The sequence below is a fragment of the Petaurus breviceps genome, unplaced genomic scaffold (genome assembly GCF_028583685.1).
Source record: "Petaurus breviceps papuanus isolate PSGF00001 unplaced genomic scaffold, PetGlider_PUasm1.0 98, whole genome shotgun sequence".
In the NCBI taxonomy this organism is placed as follows: domain Eukaryota; kingdom Metazoa; phylum Chordata; class Mammalia; order Diprotodontia; family Petauridae; genus Petaurus; species Petaurus breviceps.
The window spans coordinates 60,202,137-60,229,595 of NW_027187460.1; the positions used below are offsets into that span (position 1 = coordinate 60,202,137).

A 27,459-nucleotide genomic window follows, 5' to 3' on the forward strand; every position below is an offset into this window, starting at 1 on the left:
AGAGACAGAGAGAGACAGAGAGACAGACAGAGAGACAGAGAGACAGAGAGAGACAGAGAGACAGACAGAGAGACAGACAGAGAGACAGAGAGAGACAGAGAGACAGAGAGAGAGACAGAGAGAGAGAATGTGTGTGTGAGACAGAGACAGAGACAAAGAGAGAGAGACAGAGACAGAGAAAAATTAAGCAGATTTTCATCTGAAAAAGTCCACTTGTTCCCTTTACATGTTTCCATCAAGGATATCACTGATATATGCATGGACATTCAGTCGACAAACATTTGTTGTGCACTTACTACTGAGAACCCATCTACTGCACCAAGGCAATGACATACCATATAAACTTGCTTCTCTTGGAGTGAAGTGTATTTACTGCACAGAGAGAAGAGGGGCCCACCTTGGCTGGAACCTGGTTGAACTCAAACAGACCCAGAGCAGCCAAGCAAACTTAGAATTTTGCCCTCCTCGCCCAGACCATTTCCTAATTTACTTATTCCCCCACTGGTTCATTTGAAATGTTTTCTGGGTTCTATTGTTACACAGTGTAAGACATTTAACAATGCTCTGTCAGATGCAATGGAAATGAAAGAGAAAGTCCAAAGTTAAACCTGCTTGGAGGGGCCAGAAGGTTTCTGATCTGTGGGCTTATCAGGGAAAACAAGCCCTTTAGGGAGCATATTGAAAAGTGCCACCTGATTTATTCTTGACACCTTAATAATCATTCTCCTTTACCTAACTCTGAAGCCCCCTTTGGCTTTCCCTGTGAGGTGCTTAGCATTTGTTGCTGGATGGAGGAGACAAATGAGCTGCAGGAACTTTGATGAAATGCTTGGAAAGAAGTAAATCCAGGGCTGACTCACCACTCAGTTTGGGCTGTCACTTGGTACACAAAATGTCAACCATAAAACCAGCCCTTTCTGACTCAACATGGAGCATGATTCCATTTTTAAATGGCCATCCATCAGTCCCAGATCATGCTCCCTGATCCCTTCATTCCAGGGTACATCAGCTCTTTTGACAAAGTGGAATGACCGAAAATATTACAGAGAGAGAGGGGAGGGGGTAGGGGAGGAGAAGAGAGAGAAAGACAGAGAGAGAGCATTTTTACCAGAAAGTAGATTCAAACAACTATGAAAATATTTTAGAAATTGTGTTCATGGTAGCATGAAACTTCTACTTTTATGGAGATAGGAATAGAACATTTTTAGTCTTATCCTAAGACATAGGAACCGGTTCATTTATCTCACCAAAAAGAGGAAACGTGACCAGACTATTTTTATAGTAATCATTTAGTAAATCACAAGAAATTATTGATTACCTACAATTCATGGCACTGGAGATATAAAAAACAAAGCAAAACAAAACAAAAACAACCTAGGACCTAGCTTTAAGGAGTTTCCTTTTATAGATGAGGCAATATGTGCATTTAGAGATTTATACAATACAGATTTTCTACTATTTATACAAATAGTAGATGCAAGATAACCTTAGGTGAAAGACATTGGTAGTTAAGGGACCAGAAAAAGCCCTATGCAAAGGTGGCCCTTGGCTTAAATCTTGAAGGAAAGCAGGAATCTAGGGGGCTGAGGACATCAGCATCCGCATTTACCATCACCATCATCATCATTGTCGTTACTGTCCAGTCACTCTGTGGCTTAAACTTCTTTGGTTTCAGTTTCTTCATCTATGAAATAAAACATTCTGCAAATAGCAATGGTAATAACTAACCAAAAGGCTTATGTTTTTCTTAATATATGAGAGTTCAGAAAGGTGTATTGACATTGGTTTGATTTATTTTTTTTAGCCATGTCTATGTATACATGCAACGTCTGGGAATGTAATGGATAAAAATGTAGATATTGTCCTTAATTAATAATAGTAGCACTTCAAGATTTACAAAGTATTTTACAAATGTTATTTCATTTTGTCCTCATAACAACCCTGGGAGGTAGGTCCTAATATTATTCCCATTCTATAGATGATGAAAATGAGGCTGGCAGACTTGCCCAGGCTCATACAGCTATTAAATGTCTGAGGCTGGATTTTAATTCAGATCTTCCCAGTTCCATGTCCACAACAATATCTCACTACCTCGTCTTAGGGACTAATATTAAATATTCATAAGATTACACATTTTGAGCCAGAAGGGATCTTGGATGACAACTGACCCAACCCCATCTGATAAGGAAACTGAGGCCCAGAGAGGCTGAGGGACTTGCCTGAGGCCACATTATTAATGGGTATCAAAACCAGAACTTGAATTCAGATCTTTTGTAAACCTAAAGAGGAGACCACATAGAATATGAAAAATGTGCTTGGTGTAGAGTCAGATTGTTTTTGAATACCACTTCTGATTTACTTTCTTGGTAACCATGGGCAAATCGTTGAATCTCACTGAGCCTGTTTCTTTATCTGTAAAATGGGACCAATGATTCTTGACCTGCTTAGAGCTATTATGGAAAAACTCTGGATGCACTTTGGGAATTTGAAATATCATTACAGGGTGATTATGAACATCTTATGTAGTGTTTGTGAAATAGTCTATTAACCTTAAGCTGTCTATAAATACAAGCTATTATTAAACACGAAGAAAAATTGCCTTCCCTTCAGGAATAATGTATTTATTGTTTACCAAGGTTGTCACAACAGACTACCTAAGGAGAGTGTTTTCTATAATTCTTATTTACATAAAAAAGTAAACATCCCACCCGACTCAGGCTAATGTTGGACAGTATTCTGTACTATTCTAGAGTATTATCTCTAGTCTATACATCAGAATGATTGGTGATGGTATGAGATGATAAAACATTTTATGCAGAATTATTACTTAACCTATCATTGTTTATCTGGGGGCACAGGGAATGCCTTTGTGGTTATTATCTACTGTCATGGAGGAAGGACAGAGAATAAACATAGCATTTTCTGAGATTTTCTCAGCTTCTGTCTGAGCGATATAACCGCCATATTGTTCTAAGTATCCTGAAGGAGAATTGGATTAAAAGAAGACTTCAAAGAACTGTATGAGTGGAAAAGAAGATGGGGGTAGACGTGGTCAGAGCAAAGAATAAATGATGGACCCACCTATGTGCTCCACATGTATGCTTATGATGCATGCAAGCATGAATGAAAAAGCATATAATGAGCTCTTGGTATATTCAAAGCCCATGCTAAGTGCTTAGGGCTCAAGTAAGTACCAAAGTCCATCCTCTCAAGGAACTCACATTCTAATAGGGCATATCAAGAGAAAGCAAAGAAAATCCCTACCATGCTGGCTGCTTCAATCATCCTCTTTGCCTTTCAGTGGTCTTATGGGAAGACATTCACTAAGGTCTCCTAGAATAGGCAAAAATGAATGGATTGTTATCTGTGTTGTTGGAAGAAATATCCACATTGTTGATATCAGTGGTTAATTTAAATACAAATCTGGAACATATCTAAACAATTCAGTTGGCAACTTGAAAAGTAGAGCATAATATCTGGAATGAATGATTCTCCTAACTCTCCAGTGGTGGAGAAGAGCTTCAGATAAACAGCTCAGTTAAGAGAAGGGTGTGTGTGTGTGTGTGTGTGTGTGTGTGTGTGTGTGTGTGTGTGGTGCTGTATAATTTACAAAGTAGTTATTTCTTCACAAATAATGGGGAGTTTCCAGTGCTGTAAAATTCCCTAGTCTGATCTAACATTCCCCTTTCCCCCTCACCCAAATAAAGTTTTGATGAGGCATTAGAAACCCTTTCTTTTATGGTTTTTAGATGCTGAAATTAGGTGAAACTCAAAAGCTCTAAATATGGCAGCTAGTTTCTGTTCAACTTCATTGTTGTTTTCTTTCCCTCAGTCAGTTATTTTTGTTTTTGTAGAGTGGTGGTCTGGCTTTTGTTTCTGTAGAAAACATTGTTATCGCCCTATGGTTTTCTTCTTTGTTGTATGCACAGTTCTCAAGTAGACCAGCTGCCTCTCTTTATAACTCCTGTCACCAGCTCAATATTTTCCATAAGAACTGCTTTCACATTTGTTTAGGAGATGTGAACGCTTTTTTTCAGGATAGCCTGTATTCTTCTGGTCTGTGGACTCTCTTCCTCTCCTGGTCTTCTGAGTTCAGTGTCTGAATGTTAGCTACACATCAGAATCAGATCAACCAACACTGATATCTTTTTCAGTGCAACAATTTGTCCAGGTTCAAAGTTCATGTTATGAGCCTCTTTATGTGATGCCGAACTTCTCCATAAAACAGAAAGCAGCAGATGAATTTAAATGTCTAGCTTTGTATACATCTGCCTCTCCTTACACTCACTCCTTGCCAGTCTCCTGTATCTCACTGAGGGCAAGCTCAAAACATGAATCCCACTATTTAAACTCTCAAAAAATGCCAGAGGTAGTTTTTCTTACATTCTACATAGAAATGTTGAGATAGACACATGAAGTCATAATATCATCATTTTGGATCCAGAAGAGACCTTAGTCTTAACTTAATTTTCAGGTAATAAAACTGAAGCTCAAAGAGATTTAAGTAACTTGCCCAAAGTAATATGGTAGTGTCAGAGACAGGACTTAAAGATATTTACAGAATACAGAACCCCTATATTCTGACTTTAAATCTAGCACTCTGTTCACTTCACCAAGCTGTCATAGAATTGTATTCTTTGAAACATAGGTTCTCTCTTCACTTCACTCTCTTTATTTGGTTTTGTTTCCAAGGTGCTGTTTCGTACCATTTACTTAAAGTGGAATTTAATCTAGATAAAGATATATTTGCTATGCTGGCAACCATTTGGAATATTTTTTTTTGGAGGGGGAAGGCAAGGCAATTGAGGTTAAGTGACTTACCCAAGGTCACACAGCTAGTAAGTGTGTGGTGTCTAAGATCATATTTGAATTCAGGTCCTCCTGACTCCAGGGCTGATACTCTATTCACTGCACCACCTAGCTGCCCCGATAAGTTCTTTCTTTATACACACTAAACACCTGGAAGACACTTCATCTTGTTCATTTTTCTCACCTGACAAAAAAAGAATTTGATGCCAATTGCCTTACAGGTAAGTGATTATGTTGGTAAGTTCTAAAAGTGTCATTATTAAAGTGGCTGAGCTTGTGTGAGTGGAAACATATTGGTAGGGGCTCTAGAGTCAAAATAGGGAGTAAGCAGAGTATATTCCCTCACAGTAGAGTAATTCCTACCACCCTGAGAATTTGAGTATAACTACATGGTACTCTATTTGGAAGCCTAGACCTGCCAATGGTGAAGACATTTTGGTATCAATAAGCCAACCCAGAGGGTGAGTTGTTGTCCACATGTCCCTTTGGAGAGGTGCTATAATGTGGGTGTCCGCTCCATACACCCACAACATGAACCTGAAAAATATTTTGTTTGTTTGTTTTTCCCAGCTCAGATATTTATTTTTACGTGTGGAATGATTTAACCTGTCCCTGAGAAATACTCATCACATTGGCTAAAGAAACTGATGGTGACAGTCTGAGTTATAGTGGAAAATCTTGTGTTTAAGGCTGAGAGACCACTTTCATTGAACTCACTTGTCACGTTATCGTTCCCCATCCCCTAATGGGTGCAGGTTAGCATGGTGCAGTGGAAAGAATGCTAGATTTGATGTCTGAGGATCTGGGTTTGGAACCCGGCTGTCATTTACTATCTGAGTGACCTTTGGAAACTCTCTGAGCCTCAGTTTTCCCATCTATAAAATGAAGGGTTTGGAGCCTTGGGGATGAATCTCAAAGATCCTTTGCAGTGCTCATTCTACAATCAAGTACATTGCGAACAATCCTGTCTGCCATATTCTCTAAAGAAGTGAATGCACACAGGCTTGTTATTTTTCAGCCTGGTCCCTAAATTTCTTTTTGTCCCTAAATTTTTGCTGCCCTCTTTACTGTTTGTAAGGACCACAAATAACAGTTTATATTAAAATCAGATGACTTCCCTTTAAATCCTCTGATAAAAGGAATATTTTTTGGGTTTAATCAGAATTTTAAATGTAGGAACTTAGTAGCAATCCATTCAATGACAATTTATTCTGTTCCATTTATTATCATTGATGTTTCATTTAAGATCCTAACTGTGATGAGCTCACTTTTGGGAGGAAAGTCACTAACCCTTCTATTAGGTAATGCCTTTTTCTTATACTGTAAGACTACTGCACTGTTATTTATTTAGCATAGTTTTTCAAGTTGTAGAGTTGGAACATTTTGAGCATTTTGTCCCTTGCAAAAGTCACTTAGCAACAAAACGATTGAATTGTTGAAATTTATGAGTGTGCAGTAGACAGCCCATCCGTGCTGTCCAGCTTGACCCTCCATTCATATTCCCTCTGTGTTTCCTACAGCAGCTGACCAATTAGGCCCCATGCCATTCGTCCTCTGTATTGTGGCTGTTTTATACTGTCCTTTGTCTGAACCTCAGGCTTGCCTAATTCTGGATTTGGATTATCTCCGGGCCTAACAGCTGTTGTCATTGTGTGATGTTTGCCCTCCAGGCTTCTCAAATCCAGCTCTGTTTATGCTGTTGACATAGGCTCCGTGAAAATAAAAGCCTGTTGAGGGTACTGAAGGAGCCGTGGATGCCTAGGTAGCAGTCCAGACTGAAGACTCACGTGAAGTCAGTCAACATGGCTAAGTCAGGCTTTTAGAGCTATTGGTTGGAGGGACTCTCCATGCATCAGGGCCTCTCACTCTCCTCCATAATTCATTACTGAGTTTACCTCCCCTTACTGCCAGGAAGTTCTTTCTAATGTCAAGCCGGATCCTTTCCTTTTGTAGTTTACACTCATTTCCTCTAACTCTACGTTGTTCTCCAGGGATGTTTAGGTCAGTGATTATTGCCTTTACTTAGGGGATGCTTAGATTTCATTTCCACACGCAGTGTTCTGAATGCCCTTCTGACTATTCTTACTCTAAATAGTAAATGGAACAAAGTCTTTTGTGCTCAAGGAGTTAGGTGAGTGTTCAGAGAAGTGTAACTGTACCCTCAAGTTTCAATTTGCCTGGAAAATGTCCAAAAGCTTGTGACAGCTCTTTTCACCCCTTTTCCTATAGGCAGTCTTTTCTGTTGTCAGCTTATTTTCCTCTTCTGGTGTTAATACTGGGGCCTTTCTTTGCATAGCCTCTTAACATAATGTGATGGAGGTTTTGTATACTGATTTTTCTTCTGACTTGGTCTTGTGATTTTACCAGCATAGATGGGTTACTGGCTCTACCAATGAATACCAGCACTTTCTCTGAAATTTTTAGTCCTACAGAGTTGACTGGGGATGCTAAGAGGTCAAATAAGTTGCCTGAGGACCTACAGTCATTATATATCAAAGAGGAGACTTGAGCCTAGGTCTCTCAGATCCCAAGGGCAGTTCTCTATCTGCCACACTCAACTGTGTGTGGACAAGTGATTTTCATTTGGTTACCAAGTCTTATTTTGATATTACCAATTAAGACTTTGTGATCATTTGGTCAGTCTAGGCAGAAGTTTATTTCTGTGCTAATTAGAACCTTCAGTAGGTTGAAGAAATCAGGGCTTTGACACCGGATGTCAGTATCCATAGAATTTATTTCCTTCTTAGAGCATTCCAGATGCCTTCCAGTGTCATGCTTCATTCCTCAGAAGATGGTGGTCTTCTGTTGGCTCTGTGCAACACCATGCTTCCTCACAAAGGTCTATACCTCTCTCCCAGAACTTGACTTCCTTTTTACTCCATCTCTCTCTGCCTTTTCTTCGAGTTTGGGTGTAATTGGCCATGACCTGAGGAATAGAGCCTGTGGATATAGGAACAGAGTCTGGTGGATGGGCTGCCTCTTTTCAAGAGTGCACTCAACTGGGGCAAATTGTAATCTTCGATACTCTTCCTAATCCCAAATGAATTTGCTCTGAATGACAGAATTCCTCTTTAAAGCTTTAAAAAGTTTCCCTATTTAATTTCTTATTTAAAGCTATTTTTAAAATGTTTTGCTAAGAAAGTTAATACTTTAAGTGATAATGGGGATATGCAACAATGTTAAATCTACTGGAACTTCTCTAGTAATCCAAGATTCTTTATTTGTATACAATATATGTGCTACTTATGGGACAGTAAAGCTGGAAGGTTGATAGATACCATCTAGTCAATCAATCATGCAGTCAATAAACATTTATTATGCACCTATTGTGTGCCAGGCATATGCTGGAGATATAAAAAGAGACAAAAGACAGACCCTTCCCTCAAGGAATTATATTGCCAAGGCAATATTCACAACACCAATGGTGACTATGGATATGCTGGCATAGTTCTGAATTGCAAAATATAACAGACTCTCCAAATATAAGACAGAAGAAAAACATTTATTCAGACACACACACACACACAAAAACCAAATCCTAACACCAGAAAATCAAATCCATGATAGCAACAAAGAAGTTAATATGCCTTATCACTGCAGGAAGCAATACCATCCCAAAGTCTTCCCCCCGCTCAGGCCTTCCCACAAACAAACACTCATAATCCTAGCTGTCTCCTTACCTGTGTCCTCTCCTCCCTCCATTCTAACTGCTCTGATTCATTTCCTGCTTCACCCCTTCCTGTTCCACCCATATTCAGCAAACTCCTCCTACCACAGTCTCTATGTGATTACATTTGGCCTATTAAGGGAAAGGGAAGATCTTCAAATTACCATTACCATTATAGGAATTCCAATCTATTGAAATAGATAGCATGTAAACATATATACAAAGCAAGCTGTGTAAATAAATAATATATTTAGGAATATCCTAAAGAGGAATAATAAGTAGGAAAAATTTATCCTAAGCAGGATAAATAGGAAATAATTAAGAGTGGGAAGGCACTAGAATTAAGAGAGATTGGGGAATGCTTCCTGGAGAAGGTGGGATTTTGGGTGGGATTTAAAGGAGGCTAGGGAGGTCAGCGGTCAGAGTGGAGAAGGGAAAGTATTCTAGGCATGGGGGACAATGAGAGAAAATGCCCAGAACCAAGAGATATAGAGTGTCTTGTTAGTGGAACCATCTCCCTCATTTTACCAATCAGGCTCAAAGGCATGAAATGGCTTACTTGACAGCTTCACCCAGGAAATGGCTGAGCCTTCAATACTTGAACCCTACTTAGGTATTGAACAGTACTCCTTACACATCATTATGCAATTATGACCATCCTTATTCAATTATTAAAGCATATCTGATAGAGTGCCGAGGTGTAATTTATTCCTCCCTTTCCACCCAATTCATTGTCATGTCATTGGGAGTTGTAAAAGTGTACTTTTAAAATGTCCTTTGACTCTGGTATTTCACTGCCTTCAAATGGTTTTCTCCAAGTGGCTCCATTTAAAGAGTCTTTAAAGTGGTTCAAAATGAAGCATCAAATTGACTTAAAACATCATTGTTATCAGAATGGAAAACATTCTTTTATCTACCACTAGTTTGGAAATTTCCCTCATCTGCCCTTATTTCTGGCTTTTTGGAACTATTTTGCTGATAGTAGAATAAGAATAGCCTGCTATTTCTGGGCTTGGTGACTTCCTTTACTAACATGGTCTTACATTGTAACTGTACTCTTATTTCCCTTTTATTCAGTTATGAAAATGTTATAGGTTACCCCTGCCATTCATGGAAGAGTCTAATAATGTTTCATAGAATTCTATAACTATAACTTTTGGAAAGGACCTCAGAGGTCATCCAGTCCAATACCCTCACTTTACATATGAGGGCTCGGACATTTCACAGAGGTGAAGTGACTTGGGTAGAAAGTGCCATCAGTGAGATTTCAACCCAGGACCTCTGCCAGAGCTTTTATTGCTATATCACACAAGAAAATACTTGTTATGGTTATAGTAAGACACATGCATTGCACTCTATATTGTCATATGGAGACATGATCGTCCATCATCACATAAATGAATGCCTGATTTAACAAAATGATTTATAACATTTTATGATTCATTATAATCCATCTTTTCCAAATTGCTGACGTTTATTAATTCCTTAAGCTTTCACTGGAGAATGAGTCAGTGATAAGGCAGTTTGGCAAGTCCTGACTGACTGGTGGCTTCAGGGTCATGTCCTCAGACTGATGTTTGTTATTCAGACTATGAGTGGCTGATCTTTTCCACCCCAGGATGGAGAATACACAGTAGTTCATTGTTCATTAGTAAATTCCAGGGTATGAAATTACTTACTGAATATTCCTATTGCCACTGGAGAATTTTGGCCGTGTTTTTATTGGTTGTCATGAGGATTCCATGAAATAACCTAAAATGAAAAGATTTGGAGTTATTTTTCATTCCTTGCATTCTGGAAGAATTCCGTCACCCACCCCCCCCTCCTCCCCTGCCCGAGTAAAATTCTGAACTTTTCAAATACTTTTCATCATGATGGTCTCTGAAATAAGATAACAGAGCCACTTTGGAAATGAGAATGGGAAAGGTACCAGAAGACTAAAGATAAATAGACTGAATTTAACAACAATAACAAAAAGAGTATAGTTTAGAAATTGTAGATTAAGTCAGCCTAATGATAAATTCTTAGGGAAAAAAAAATCTAGAATGTATTATTAGAAAAATGATTTGTCAACACCTAGAGAAAAATTCAGCCATCACTTTGTTTTCTTCTATGTGCATTATATGAGTATATGTATGTGTTTATGTATTTTATGTTTATTCCCCTATCAGTGGAATCAAAAGATGTAGGGTAAAATTTTGACTGATTCTTGCCACCATGCAATGTAAGACTTAATGATAGCTTAATAAAACAACAATAGGCATTTGTGATCTTTTAATGTTTTCAAAGTATTTTACAAACATCTCTCTTTGGGTCTCAGATTCCACATCTGTAAAAATAATGGGAGGGTTAGCCTAAGGTTGCCTTTAAGTTCCCTTCCAGCTCTTAATGCATGACCCATAATCTCATTGGCCTATTTAGAATTTATTGACTGTGTTTTGTGAAGCATAGAAAACAGTTCCATTGTCCTAAACACAAGTAATTTGAGTAAGCAATGATTCCTTTTCCTGTTGTGCTATTTCACACATTGTATTTTAAACCTGCCATAGTCTTTCTTTCATTCTATATTTTACTCAGTACCATCTACATTTGAAAACTGTTGACTTATTTTACATTTTAAAATTTGGTAGCAAAAATCTCCCAATTGTTATTTTCTTAAGAAAACAAACCAAAAAAAACCTCTTAGTATTCTTACTGATTATTTTTCCAGAGAAATTTCACAGTTATTTTATCAAATTCTGAAAAACAAATAAACAAACAAAAAACTTATGGGGACTTTAATTGCTATCATCTGAACGTCTACATCCACTTCTGAAACCCGTATTAGGGGAGTATTTGAATCTTTGCTGTAATTACTTAACCAAAACCAAGGTATGGCTCTTTTGTCCCTTTTTCCTATAATGTTTTACCTCTTCACCATCTTCTCTTGGCTTCCTTTAAGAGTCAGCTCAAATCCTCTCTTCTATAGTAGGCTTTGGTGTCTTCTCTACCCTATCTACCCCTAGTAAAGTACTTATTAATTCCCTAGTGCTTCCTTCTAAGATTACTTTCTAGCAAATCATCACCCACATGATGCCATTGGTCCTCTTCAAGAAGGAAGGATGAACAACTCAGCACAAGGTATTGAGAGATATGTTCATCTGATCTAGGTTCACTGAAAACATCTTTGGGATAACTCTAGTAGCATACAGGATAATAGAAATGATAAGGAAACCATTCTGTTCCCAAGTGATTTTGATGTCTTCTGTTAGATCTCTGTATTTTGAGAATCTTGCATTTCCCTGTAGATTGGAAGTCACGAGTATTCAATCAATGTAGCAATAGTGTTGTTAAGAATACCGTTCTTGCTAGGCATGGTGGTGAACACCTATGATGGCTGCTACTGGGTTAAACATAATAGCTAGCATTTATACACCACTTTAAGGGTGGCAAAGGGTTTTACAAATATCTTATTTTCTCTTCACAACTCTCAGACGCAGATGCTATTATTATTCACATTTTATTGATAAGAAAATTGAGGTTGAGGGAGGTTAAGTAAACTGTCTAAGGTCTTACAAAGCTAGTAAATGTCTGAGATGGGGTTTGGGCTCAGGCCATGCTTTCTCCAAGTCTAGCACACTCTCCAGTATCCCATGCAGGAAGCCCACATAACTCAAATGATTGACTTACTCTATGCTATATGGAAAATAGGTGTCAGAACTGAGTTTGAAACCCATATGTTTTGCTGCCATATTCTGAGCTCTCTCTCTCTTCTACTGCATATTGATTGATTCAAACACAACAGATTAAGTACCTTATGTGTATGTGTGTGCATAAACACACATATTTATGTATATGTATATTGTATTGTGTATGTGTGTATTACAATGTATGTTATATATACTATGGGTATATTATATGTTTTTGGATTATAAATGCTATATATGCTTATGTTATACACATGTGTATATTATAGTGTGTATTATAATATGTATATGTTGCATATGTGTATACAATATATGTATATGTTCTATATGTAACATACATCCGCACGCAAACACATATATACAAAGTATATGTATTCCCACCTGTGTCTCCAGCATTTTTCTTGGTCTTGGGGACACAAAGACATATGACACAAACTTTTCTTTCAAAAAGCTTATTGTATATATTATGTGTGTATATATATATATATATAATAGATAATGATGACAATTGAGATGATTAAATAGTCCATGACAAAACAGATCACAGACTGCCTGCCTGGGAGATGATAAACCTGCTGCGGGGAAGACCCTGAAGGTCATGGTGATATATGGATTGATCATGATTATCCTGAGAATTAACTAAGCCATATCATCAATTATAATACTCATGGTAATAATGCAAACTAGAGAATAAACACAGGGAGAAGGCAAAACTAAAACTTGTTTGGCTGTTATAGTAGATACCATCATTTATGGGAACTGCTTACCACGTATGCCTAATTACTGTGCAGCACAATAACAATTATGCATGTTGTTAAATGTTTCCAATTAACTTTGTTTCAAGTTTCATTTAATTACAAAAGTGAACTCTTTAAGTGTACACTCAGTCTTCATAGGTTGGGTCAATAGGTTCCTGCAGAGTGGGAGTCAGTAACATAAATAATGTCAAGTGCAAGCAGCCTGAGCCAACCCTGTGCCATGGTTCTGCAGCAGCAAAGCTGTCAGGGTACGGGTGAGAGGAAAGGAAGCCACAAGCACAGCTGCAGCAGGTTCCCTCATGAACTGCAGCTGTTGTGATTGTCTTTCCCCCTTTTCCATGCTGCCCAAATCAATTACCAGCCAGGAAACAAAAGCCAGCAGATTTACAGATACATACATAAATATATCATCTGCTGGTGATCTGCTGATCGAGGGTCTCTTCCTCTGCTGTCTCTTCCACAGACTGCATCTTGCAGCTTTAAGAGCTGTACATTTGTTATATTTGCTGAAACCTCTGACCTGAGGAACATCCCCTACCGGAGCTGGCTGGGGTTTCCCTTCCTGCTTATCCTTTTGTGTAATCGTTGTGTCTCCCTGGGTTCTTTGTAGCATGGACTTGTTCCAAGGTAGATGGATTGTCCTGTTCACTATGTTCCCCTTAGTGGGCTAGTTTTCTAGTAGAAGTCTATCCATTTATATTCATATATATTTAGAAGGGGGAGGAAGCTGGGTACTGGCCAAAGCTTAATTAAATTAATTTTGGGCTTGTGTTAGTTACAAAACTTTGTTGTGTTTAATATCATATTTATGAGATTTCTCCTTTCTGGTTATGGGAAATCTAAATCCAGGGAAGTAGATCACAGAATTACAGAACTGCAAGGGTCCTCGGTGATCATTTAGTCTAAGTTATGCTTGGACATATTATACTCAACAACATTCCTGACAAATGGTCATCCAGCTCCAATGGCAGAGAGGGAAACCCATTGCCTACCCAGGCAACCCAGTCTACTTCTGGAGAGCTCAAATTGCTAGCTTTGGGTAAGCCTGACCTTTTGTCTTTACAACCTAATTCTTCTCCCTGGGGATGAGCTGAATTAATATAATCTCTCTTCTACAGAGATTTTCTACAACTTTAAAGCAGCCCTTATGTTGCTCTTCTCCCCCAAGTCTCTTCTCCAGGCTAAATAGCCCCAAATCCTCCTTTGGCATGAACTCAAGGCCCTTTGCCATGCTATACTATACTGCCATACTATCCCCTTTTAGACAATTTCCATCTTATCTCTGTCCTTCATCATGTGATGCCAAGAGCTGAACATAATATTGAACATGATAGTTTAGTCTCCCAGGAACAGTGTAGTAGGACTTTGACCTTCTGAGTTCTAAATGCTATGATGTAACCTAACATAGAATTGGCCTTCTGGGTTGCCATCTCACATTGTTGACTCAATATTCCCCTTCCAGTTTGTAGCTTGTTTAGTTTTATCTTCTCTTCACGACATTAAAAAACTAGAGAGGAATCTGGTGTTGAGCAGCTTCTGAGAAATGTACAAATGTCCTCCCCATAGGGAAGCTGGGTGTTACTTAAGAGTAGGGCACTGGTTGGGGCGGCCAGGTAGCACAGCAAGTAAGAGCACCGGCTCCAGTGTTGAGAAGACCTGGAGATCGAATCCCGGGCTCAGACACTCAGCACCACACCCAGAAATAACTGGCCGTGTAACCTTGAGCAAGTTACTTGACCCCGATTGCTTAAAAAAAAAAAAAGAGTAGGGCACTGGAAAGAGTGCCGAGCTTGAGTCAAGGAGACTCATCTTCCTGAGTTCAAAGCCAGCATTAGGTACTTGCTAACTGTGTGACCCTGGTCACATTGCTTAACCCTATTTGTGTCCGTTTCCTTATCTGTCAAATGAATTGGAGAAGGGAATGGCAAACTATTCCAGTATCTGTGGCAAGAAAACCCCAAATGCAGTTCATGAAGAATCAGAAATGACTGAAACCTTAGGAAGAGAGGGAGAATGTGCTTGTTTATGGAGAAGTGAAGGGGTAAAGAGAGTGCCTGGTTTAAAACAAAAAGATTCTCTAGGTGAAAAATCTTCTAAATTCTAGAACATAAAAAATTAAAATATCCTGAAATCTGAACTCAAAAGGTATACAGCCTAACATGTATTCTGTATGCTAATGTATGCAAAAGGAAAGGAAAAGGTGATTGAGGAACAGTTGCCTCAGAGGATGTTCTGATCAGTTAGCTAAGGAAACATTGCAGACTTATCATCAAGGCGACCAGAAAAGGGAGCAATTTAGTTGATTTGGAGGCAAAAGATAAGAGGTGAACCTTGCATCACTTCTTTAAAGGGTTAAGTCAAAAGGATTCATGTGGTTCCTCTTGGATTGGGTATTTGAATCTTTGATCTCTTAGGAGCTCCCATCTTCGAGTCATACTATTTAGCCACCAACCAGAAGCCCTTTCCCATGGAGGAAACAGAATATCTGCTCGTGCTCCAAAGTCCACATGAGGACTGTATCAAGCTGAGCATCTATATACACTCATATGGACTGTTTTCTCTTTGTTACGTATTTATTGCCAGAGACTTGTAAAGTATGTTTTTGCATCAGTCATTGAGGTATTAAATAATCTTTCCAGTTGAATCTTTTTTTTTGGAGGGCAATTGGGGTTAAGTGACTTGCCCAAAGTCACACGGCTAGTGTGTCAAGTGTCTGAGGCCGGATTTGAACTCAGGTCCTCCTGACTCCAGGGCTGGTGCTCTATTCACTGAGCCACTTATCTGCCCCTGCACTTGAATCTTTTAAAGATCAATATAAATTATTCTTCTTCCCAGTGTAGGATTGTCTGGGAAGGCAGCAATCTATTAAAGGCAAAACTTGACAGCAAGCTTCTTTTGGAACAGCTTGGTTCTCTGGGAGAAATCTTATCTAATGTTTCTGACCTTGGCTCAGCCCCTACCTTGTTTATCCAATCCCAACTCAACTATTGATTGTATTTTTGTACAGTCTCGGTTCCTAGCGGTGATCTTCCTTTGATTAACCAGGCTTCATGCTTCCCATCTGTGCTCCTGGCCAAAACCTAGGTCTTCTGGCTCCCTGTCCATTGCTGCTACTATATATAAATGAATGAATGAATATATATGTATATATATAGAGATACAGATATATACACAATACATATATACATATATTAGATCTATGCATATATACACACAAAGATGTATATGCATAAGATGTATGTAAAATAAAAATATAAAAAGATTGCATATATTTTTCTTTTCTGTTCATACCTAGCATCTACACAACTGTTTGAATCTAAGAATAATAATAATAAGTGCTGAGCATTTACAAATATCTCATTTGATCCTTACATAACAACCTTGGGACGTAGGTTAGTATCCCCATTTGACAGTTAAGGAAATTGAGGCAAACAGAGTTTAAGTGATTTGCCCAGGGTCACATAGCTAGTAACTATCAAAGATTGAATTTGAACTCAAGTTTTCCTGACTCTAGACCCAGTGCTCTATCTACTATGCCACCAAACTTTTCTAGAATTCTGTAATGTTAAGGGAATTTGAAAATCTTCCCTGCCCCTTAATAGGTCCATGTGACCTGCTTTGAGCTCTGATCTAGCCAACAGCTTGAGTCACATGGAGTCCACAATGGGAGGAGAGAGTGGGGCAGAGCTGGGAGAGAGCTGAGGCAGAGCAGCTCGAGAGAGATGCTAGAAAGCCAGATCCCCCATGGTCACAAAGATGTTTATACACATTGCCAATCCAGGCAGCACCATCATCCCCAAGCCTTCCCTCCATTAGGCCTTCCCACAAGCAAGCTCCCCTAGGCAAAACTCCTCCCTCTAAGCTCACACTAGCTGCTCTGCCTCAGTTCTCTCCCAGCTCTGCCTCACTCTCCTCTTTCTGCTCCACCCTTCCTATTCTCTGCTTGTGCTCTGTTGGTTAAACTCATCCCACACTGAGCTCCAGGTGACTCATCTGTGGGCTGGGTCAGAGCTCAAAGCAGGTCACACAGGCCTCTCAAGGGACAGAGAAGATCTTCAAATTCCCGCAGATTCAAAAAGAAAAGCCTTGAGAGGGCTGTGCCTATTTAAATGTGATTTCAAACAGCCTGTCTTGTTTAATTGTATCAGTTTACCAAGCAACCCCAAATATCCAGAATCAGGCCATCAACAAGCATTTTTTAAGTGCCTTCCATGTGTCAGGTACTATTCTAGGCACTGAGCATAAAAGGATAAGAAAGGAAAGAGTACTTTTCCTCAAAAAAAGTATTGGGGAAATAACATGTATACATACACACACGCAAACACACACATACACTACAGGTAATTTGGGGCAAATGGAGAAATCAGGAAATCTTTCATGTAGAGGGTCCCAGTTGGGCTGTGCTTGAAAGGAAATTAGGGATTCTAAGAGGCAGAGGTGAGGAGGTAGTGCTTTCTGGACACAAGGGACTTACTTAGCTGTACAAAGACACAGAAATGGAAAATGGAATGTTGCATGTGAGAAAAAGAAGAGGCCAGCTGGACTGAAACACAGTATGTGTGCAAGGAAATAATGTATGATAAGCCTGGTAAAGTATGTTGGATCCAGGCTATAAAGAGCTTTAAAAGTCAAACATAGCACAGAACCAGAAAATGAGCTGAAAAAGTCTGTAAGCAAGCAATCAGCTGATCACTAAATATATATTAAGTGCCTGCTATATGCCAGGCACTGGGCAAAGTGCTGGGGCTACAAAAAGATTCAAAAGACAGTCCCTGCCCCCAAGGAGCTTAGAATCTAATGGGGGAGGGGTAACATGCAAACAAATATATACAAAGCAAGCTACATGCAGGATAAATAAGAGATAATTAACAAAGGGAAGGAAGGCACTGAAATTAAGAGGGGTTGGTGAAAGCTTCCTGTAGAATGTGGGATTATAGTTGGGACTTAAAAGGAAGTTGTGAGTCATTAGAATGGAAGAGAGATGTGACAAGGACCATAAACTAACTCCTTTACATTTTTCTTATAGGAGAGTCTCCAAGTCCCTCATTCAGAAACACTTAGAACACATACACATACACAAATATCCACACATTCACATACACATACATACTAAATACAAATCATATTAAATTTTATTTATGTTTGATTTTTTTCAATTAACAAACATTTATCTTCTCTTCTTCTACCTCCCTCAAAGAAAGCAAAAAGCAAAAAAAAACCTTTGTAACAAATATGAATTTGTTTGGGTATTTAGTGTTTCTAAAAAACAATTCTAAGCATCTCAGTTATCTGGTTTCCATGTCCACAGTTTAGAAACAGCAAGTTAAATATGTGAGAGGATATCTTCAAGTATGAGGCTCCTTAGAAGGGGATTTAATCTGGCTTTGTACCATAATTGTTTTTAGAAAAATCTCCTATTCAGGCAAGAAAACGCTTCCTATGTGATCATAGATTTAGATTAGGAAGGACCCTGAGAGGCCTCTAATACAATCCCCTTATTTTGTAGGTGAGCAAATGGAGGCCAAAGGATTAAAGTGACTTGCCCAGAAGCCTAGGTACCATCAGTGGCAGACTGGGACCCAAGTTCATATCCTTCAACTCTAGAGTCAATGCTCTTCCCCTTTCCTGGGCTGAAGTATCTTCTGACACAAAAATTCCATTTCTTTTTTTGACCAGGAGTGGTAGCCAAGACAAATTGACCTTAGTATGGTTCCAAATTCCAGTTCTAATGGGCTGGTTCTTGGCTTAGGAACCTCTAAAGGCTGGCATTGGCCTAGCCAACCTCCTGAGGTATATACGCCATTAATCTTCAGATGACTGATAGGGGAAATTCCCTGACCGACAGAGACAGTCATACCACAGACAGCTACGAAGCAACAGATGATAGCCTGAGAGTGATAGAAAAAAAATACTAAATATAGATACTATAATTCAAAAAAACATGTCAACCAATAGGGGCTAGGGGAACATTGAATATAGGAGTAAAGAGTCCTACACACTAGGAATCCCTGAGGGAATCACTGTGTTGTAGTATGGCACTATAATTGATATTTATAATGACACTCAAAATAATGAAGAAAAGGTCTCTTTGGTAAGCATATTCTATATGCTCTGTCTAAGGAGAAGGGAAATGTGGAACCCAGTTTTACAAACATTTCCAATAAAATGGTTAAAAAAAATAAAATGTTTTAAAGTTCAAACAAACATGCTTCACATATCTGCAATATTTCTTTGGAAAACCTTATTCAATTAATCAACAAGCATTTATTAGGTACTTCCTGTGCACCACTGGGCAAAACATTGGAGAGAAAAAGAAGGGCAAAAATACACCCTGCCTTTCAGTCATTTTACTGGGAGGGAAGGAAACAAGCATTTATATGGCTCCTACTATGTGCCAGACACTGTGTGCTAAGCACTTTTCAAATTTTATCCTCACAACAGCCCTGCCTGGGAGGTACTTACTATTATTGTTCTCATTTTACAGTTGAGGAAACTGAAGCAGACAGAGGTTAAGTAACTTGTCCAGGGACACTCAGCCAACAAGTTCATGCGGCCAGATTTGAACTCAGGTCGTTGGATCCAAATGCTCTAACCACTGCATCACCTGTATGTCTCTGAATGACAGAGATATGTAAAGAACTAGGTACATTTAAGAGATACCTAAAGAGTAGAAAGAGGCAATTTGAAAGAATACATTAACAACTGGAGAGAACAGGAAAGTCCTCCTGAAGAAGATAAGATTTGAGCTGTCTTGAAGGAAGCCAGATACACTAAGAGGTGACCCTGAGGGTGAGAGGATTGCATAGTAGACGGTTAGTGCAAAGGGGCAGAGATGTGAGATGGGCTATTGTGTTCTTGCAACAAGATCAATGTCATTGATTATGGAGTGCAAGAAAGGGAGTAGAAAGCATCCAAGAAGAGGTGATAAACAGCGTCAAATGCTGCAGTGAGGTCAAGAAGGATCAGGGTAGAGAAAAGACCATAACATTTGACAATTAAAAGTTTATTAATAACTTTGACAAGTACAATTTCAAGTTGCAAAAATCAAATGAATGATAAGGTTGGGAGACAGTTTTCAGCGAGAAGGGAGGAAGTGGAGTCATTGCCTGATCTCTAAGACCTCTTTAAGATTCACTGTTTTACCCCGTAGCATAGTATAGTGAAAAGAACAGTCAATATGGCATCACTGGAACTGTTTGACTTCTTGCCACTCTATGACCTTACCCTCAGGGTCTCGGTTTCCTTTCCTGTAAGATTTAGTAGAATGTAAACTACTTGAGGGCAGGGACTGTGCCATTTTTGTCTTGTATTCTCAGCTAGTCTCAGTGTTCAGAGTAAGCACTTCAATCCTTGTTGAATAAAATCAAATGTTTAAAATAAAATGGTTGTACTAGTATTTTCTAAGGTTTTTTCCATAGCTAAATCTTATGATCCTGAGGATATTTATGTTGAAAATGGAGAAAAGAGAAAATTGCCCACATATATCCACTAGCCTGGATACCATGAAGACCATTAGAAATAGAATATCCATAGAGTCCATCAGTAATTCACAAGGAACATTATTCAAGAACAGAACCATTGACAATACTCAAACGTCAGATTGCTATATGCAAATACTCAGAGTATGGGAAATAAAATGAACCAGAAACTTTTTTCAAAAAAATAAATTTATTTGTTCTTATATATATTTGTGATTTGTTTTTCCCTGTGCACCTCCTACTATTTAAGAAAAATAAAATAAGATAAAACTCTCACCATAAACAAGCATAGTTCAGTAAATCAAATTCCTGCACTGACCATGCTCAGAAATATTGTTCTCCATCTGCATCTCAAATTCATTATCTTTCTGGCAAGAAATGAATGGTGTGTTTCATCTTCAGTCTCCTGGAGTTGTGATTTATCACCGTATTAATCAGAGTTATAAAATCTTTCAAAGCTGATTTTCTCTCTGGTGTTGTTGCCATTATAGAAATTGGTCCTAGTTCTTAGGTTCATAGATGTCTTCCCAGTTTTCTCTGAATCTATCCATTTCATTTCTTATGGTACCATAATATTCCATTCACTTACCATAATCTGTTTAGTCATTCCCCAACAAAAGAACAGCCCCTCAGTTTCTCATTTTTGGCAATTATGAAAACAGATGCTATAAATATTTTTGCACATAGAGATCCTTTTCTTTTTTCTTTGATATCTTTGAGGTATAGGCATATTAGCAATATAGTTAGGTCATGTTCAGTTAATGAAGAAGAAAAGTTTAACACAAGGATATAAATTCTTCCTCATTAATATCACTGAAATTTGGTGAGATAGAAATTAATTTTTAAAATTAATTTTAAAATTTTTTTCCTGGAGTGGGGAAGGCAAGGCAATTGAGGTTAAGTAACTGGCCCAAGATCACTCAGCTAGTAAGTGTCAAGTGTCTCAGGTCGGATTTGAATTCTGGTCCTTCTGACTCCAGGGCTGGTGTACTATTCACTGTGCCACCTAGCTACCCCTTATTTTTTATTTTCAAATGTATTTTATTTTCACCCAATTACATGTTAAAATAATTATTAACATTTTTGTTTGTTTGTTTAAAGTTTTATGTTCCAAATTCTATCCCTTCTTCCCTCCCTCCCTGAAATGGTAAGCCATCAGATATAGGTTATACACATGTAAAATGACTAGAATATGACAATGGTTATTGCACAATAACATCAACATTGTGTGATGACCAAATTTGATAGACAGCTCTTCTCAGCAATGTAGTGATCTAAGACAATTCCAAAAGACTCATGATGAAAAATTCTATCCACCTCCAGAGAAGGAACTATGATCGCTGAATACAGAATGAAGCAGACTATTTTCTCTCTCTTTTTTTTTTGGGGGGGGGAGGGTTCTTTCTCATGGTTTTTCCCTTTTGTTCTGGTTCTTCTTTCACAATATGAGTAATGTGGAAACATGTTTATGTAATGCCTATATCAGATCGCTTACCATAGGCGGGAAAGGAGGGAGGGGGAAATTTTTTAAAACTCAAAATCTTATAAAAGTGAATGTTGAAAACTAAGAATAAATAAATAATTCTTTTAAAAAATCATATGCTTATCTCAACACATGGAGAAGAAGCTTTTGACAAAAAATACAATACTCATTCCTCTGAAAGGCAATTTGAAACTAAAAATTTAAAAGAAAAAAGTTAAATAAATAATAAATTTATTATAAAAATAAAAGAATATGGCAATGGAAGGACAACCACAAATGGATTAGGTAAAAGGGACATTGAAATAGCAAAGAGGATGTGGTTTTGTGAAGAAATCCATAAAACAGATCGTGGTAAGCATTTATGTAAGGGTAAAGATAAATGGAAGGAGAAACAAAAGTGTTATTATAGTGAGAGTATACCAGAGAGTACTTGACCAGAAGTAGGAAATAGTGCCAGAAACCAACGATAAATCTCTCATGGAGGCATAATATTATAGTGATAGGGTACTTTACTACCTGGAAATCTGGAATAGACAGTATTTTGACTTTCAAAAAATGGCCCTTTCAAACGTGCAGGTAGATTTGTTTTTGATTCCTGGAAAACTTCTAGAAGCCATTATTAATGAAATGGTTTGTGAGGACTAAGAAAGTAAGATTATGATCACTATGTTAGCCTGGTTTTATCAGGAGCAATCTAACCCAGTTTTCCTTTTTGGAATGATTACAAAACTGGTAAATTAGGGAAATGCCATACAAGAAATATACCTAGATTTCAGAAAGAAACTCTCTTGCATTCTTGTGTAAAAGAGGGAGAGATGTCAGCTAGATAACAAAGTTAAGTGTATTTGTAAGTGGCTGAAAGACTGGAAGGATATGATTTGGGAAACGATGTCAAGCTTGAAAGATACCTATTTATGGACTGCCCAGGAAAGCTGTACTTTTTTGAAATTAAATTATTTTTAGTTTTCAATAATCATTTCCATAAGTTTTACATTTTCTTGCCCTCCCTCCCTAAGATGATTTGCAATCTGATATGGGCTCTACACATGCATTCCTATTAAACATATTTTCACATTAGTCATGTTGCATAGAATAATTATAACGAATGGGAAAAATGATGAGAAAGAAAAAAAAAACAAAATAAAACAAAAAAAGAAAATCGTATGCTTTGTTCTGCATTCCAACTCCATAGTTTTTCCTCTGGATGTGACTAGCATTTTCCATCATGTGTTCTTTGGAATTGTTTTAGGTCCTTGCATTTCTGAGAAGGGCCAAGTCTATCAAAATCAGTCCTTGAACACTGTGGCTGTTACTACATACAATGTTCTCCAGGTTCTACTTCCCTCACTCAGCATCAGTTCATATGAGTCTTTCCAGGTTTCTCTGAAGTCCACCTGTTCATCATACTATTCCATTACATTCATATACCACAACTTGTTTTGACATTCCCCAATTGATGGGCATCCCCTCAATTTCCAGTTCTTGGCTACCATGAAAAAAGCTGCTATAAATATTTTTGTACATGTGGGCCTGGAAAACTATTCTTGACCGTATTCGATTCAGTGTTTGTATTGGTGATTTGAATGAAGGCATTGATGGCATACTTAACAAATTTGTAGGTGACATGAACCTAGGACTTAAAGCTGACATGTCAGATGACAGAGTCAGATTGTGGATTTTGTGTTTTTGGAAGACCATTGATAAGCATGTTGGTGTAGGTACAGGGGAAGAGCAAATAAAGAAATGAGGAGACAGCAAATTATGTTATACAAAAATCAGTTGAAGGAACGGGAGATGTTTTAGCCTGGAAAATAGATAACTGGAAAGTATGGCATAGGGAACATGACAGTTGTCTTGTACGCATTTAAACGGTTGTTTGTGAAAAAAGGGATTGGATGCTTCATACCTAGAGCTAGAGGGCAGAAGTAGGAAGTAATTCAAGTGGAAAAAACAAGTGGAAGAGTTCAAGATTCCAGTTTAATGGAAAGAAACACTTCCGAAGAGTTGGAACTGTCCAAAGTCAGAAGAGGTTGCCTTGGGTGGTAGTGAGTTTCTTATTAGGGAAAGTCTTCTAGAGATGATTTTAGTGATTTATGCTTGGGCCGTCCCATTAGGTATTTGTTGTTACTCAGTCAGCTCAGCTGTGTCTGATTCTTCATGATACCATTTGAGGTTTTCTTGGAAAGGATACTGGAGTGATTTGCTATTTCCTTCTCCAGATCATTTTATAGATGAGGAAAATGAGGCAGACAGGGTTAAGTAACTTGTCTGGGGTAATATCACTAGCTGTGTGACCCCAGGCCATCCATTTTCTTCCTACTCTGCCATCTTTGCCAGTCTTCCTGTCCCTATTCCTTAAAATAGTAAATCTACCTGGAAGGGACCTTATAGGTCATCTAATATGTCTCACTTATTTTGCAGATGTGAAAACTGAGACTGAAGCATTGTATGACCTGCCCAAAGTCATATAGGTAATATGTCAGAGTAGCAGAGCTGGGTTTCCAACCTGTGTTTAAATGAATATTTAAATACATGCCTTTCTTGCTATGTTAGAGCAATTTCATTGAATATGTTGCCTTATAGTGGGAAAAGAGAAGAACAGACTGAGTCAAGAAGGGGAGGAAGAAAAAAAGACCTTTTTATTGTGGTTGTTGTTTAGCTATCTCTGACTCTTTGTGTCCATGGTATTTTCATGGCAAAGATACTGGAGTGGTTTGCCTTTTCTTTTCCACTTTTAGGAAGTTAATGTTAAGTGACTTGGCCAGAGTCGCATAGGAAGTAAATTTCTGAGGTCAGATTGGAACTCTGGTCTTTCTAACTCCAGGCCCAGTGCTTTATGCACTTCCCCAGATCTTTTGGTAGAGAAGGACAAATGGAAGTGAGACAAATATTTGAAATAAGTAAGGCCACTGGTATCCAGCATATGGTGGGCATTGAATGTAAGCCACTAACATTTAGAAGCAAAGTAACAGCAGTGGTGTTGAAATCTACCCAATGTTTGCCAGCTGGAGAAGGCTCATTGGCATCACCTGTTCCTTGCACCTGTTTTAGCTCTTCTAAGTGGGGAACTGACCTAATTTCCTTCCTTTGCCAAAAAAGAAAAAAAAAATCAGAGAGCGTGGGAAACAGCCTTGGAAGAAAGTCAATGTGAATCAAGGATTGCCATCACCCAATTTCAGAGAGATTCCTTTGGAGGGGGGTTGGGAGGGTGGGAGGTTTTCATTTGTGCCCTTCCTAGAGAGACGGCTGGGGCTCTGTAGTGAGCAAATAGAGCATTGTAAGAGCATCTTTGTGGGCTAACTCAGTAACAAAGGCCACATGACAGTATTAGACTGACCAGTTCAGGAGGCAGAAGCGGGTCTGACACCAGTCAACATGATGAGCATTTCAAGGCATCCCTGTGATGCCTTCAGCACCCACCCTCTACCCCTCCCTACTTCTGCAATCCCTTCTCTCCTTTGTACCCTAACCTTAGAGACCTTTGAATTTCAGACTCCTTGGAAAAGTTTAATTTGACTTTGTACCTTAAGAATTTAGAACACCTCAAAAGTAGATCAGATGTTATCCAGCATCTTGGTCCAAGTCTCTGAAACCTCATATTCTTAAATGAAACCCTCATTCTGCTGTTTGGATAACAAACACACTCTCTATTCTGCATCCTCTACATTTATTTTTCACACAAAATACTTCCTTCCATTTTTTGGCCAAGCTTGGCAGCCAAGACAAAGTTACCTAACCACAGTCCTAAATTACTGGTCTGTTAGGAAGAGATCTTAGCTGAAGATCTTGGCCTCCACTGAGGAATGCAACATCCACCTTCAACTAAGTAGCAGGGGAAATCCCCAGCCATTAATGTTAATAAATAAAATACTTCTGAGCCCTCTGACTCATCTGCCTATCCACCTGGTCATTTTTAGAGTGCCAGGGAGATGAAAATAAAATGATGCTGCCAAACCAGATTTTAAATGCAGCCCCCTTTTCCCATGGTTCCTGGGCTGCAGTTTAATTTGATTGAACCCTGCTGTTCCCTTGAATTTCATTTCCAGGTCTTGGCATCAGCAACCCCTCCAGCCTCTTGCTTCATTATAAAACCCACACAACAGTTTGAACATGACTCTTTTAAAAATATGTATATATATTATTAATTTTGTTAAATATCTCCTAAATATATTTATATTTTTAACATTCACTTTTTGAAAATTCGAGTTCCAAATTCTCTCTCTCCTTCCTGCCCCTTCCCCACCCTTGAGAAGGCAAGCAATGTATCAATTATACATGTGAAAGTCAATGCAAAACATATTTCCATATTAACCATGTTGTGAAAGAAACACACACACACACAGGAAAAATAAAATAAAAAAAAATAAAAGGACATGCTTCAATCTGTACTCAGAGGTCATCAATTCTTACTCTGCAGTTGAATAGCATTTTTCATCATGGGTCCTTTGGAATTGTCTTGGATCACTGTCTTGATTAGAGTAACTGAGTCTTTCACAGTTGGTCTTCATTACAATACTGTTGCTGAATACTACTATTTATTCAATGAATAAGACCCAAAGAGCTACCATGGAGTGTGCTTTCTGTAGGGGGTGAGGAGGTGTGGTCATAGCTTCAAAGGGAAGGCTTTGATTCTTTCATTTGTTGGGAGCTTTGCCCACCATTTTGGAAGGGTAATGAATTCAAGGACAGTAAAGTTGGTATGTAGTTGTTCTTTAAGTAATTTTCAGCTTTTGCCCAGCCATCATCCCACTGGATTCATTCAGGATTTTCCAAGCACTGTTTTCTCTATTAGTGTTGTCCATTTTTTTCCCTTGACCAACATTTAATTCTTTCCTCCCTCATTTAAACCATCACTAGCGCTGCACACTTGGACTTCATAGAAAATTACATTTTTCAGCCTGCATTCTGGTTTCTTAAAGAGAACACTGATGCTTTGGGAGGGAGATTTGGCCATCATAAAGTACTACATATAAATATTATGTAGGTGAAAGACAGAGTTACAAGTTACAAGGTGGAGGAAGTCCAGTTTGGTTGACTGACTGACAAAATGAGGTGTTTGTTTAGGTCTCATGTAATCAGTCACCCTTCTTTGAGCATAATTGAATTTCTTTGTGCTCAATTAAGTTCATTTAAGTAAACATTTATTAAAGGTACTATGCACAATACACTGTGCTAGTTATTGATCAATTCAACAAACACTAAAAGATGATAACATTTATTAACTCTTCCTGATCCCTCACTCTCCACATCCAATCAGTTACCAAGTTTTGTTGGTGGTACTTCCACAACATTTCTTACATTATTTTCGTTCTCTCTACTCGAATGACCACCATCTTTGTATAGGCCCTCATTATCTTTCTCCTAGACTGTTGAGGCAGCCTCCTAATTGGTCTCCCTGCCTCAGTCCTCTCCTCTCTCCATTCTATAATCTCTACAACTGACAAAGTAATATTTTGAAAACACATCTAACTACAGTGGCTCCCCATAATGTCAAGGTTCATATACAAATTACTTAGACTGCCTCTTTAAAATCTTTCTTTCTTTCTTTCTTTCTTTCTTTCTTTCTTTCTTTCTTTCT

The 27,459-nt window shown here is 38.4% G+C and overlaps 1 protein-coding gene and 1 long non-coding RNA gene across 4 annotated transcripts in view; one reads left to right on the plus strand and one right to left on the minus strand.

Annotated features, from left to right (window-relative positions):
* NCALD (neurocalcin delta) overlaps nt 1–27,459 on the plus strand; it is a 586,363-nt gene that overhangs the window by 264,867 nt on the left and 294,037 nt on the right. The gene's annotated exons all lie outside the window — the stretch shown is intronic.
* Nucleotides 1,274–8,535, minus strand: LOC138155788 (uncharacterized). Its single transcript, XR_011166990.1, has 3 exons — nt 8,490–8,535; nt 3,265–3,333; nt 1,274–1,684 (listed from the first exon to the last, which is right to left on the minus strand). It is a non-coding gene; the product is annotated as an uncharacterized lncRNA (long non-coding RNA).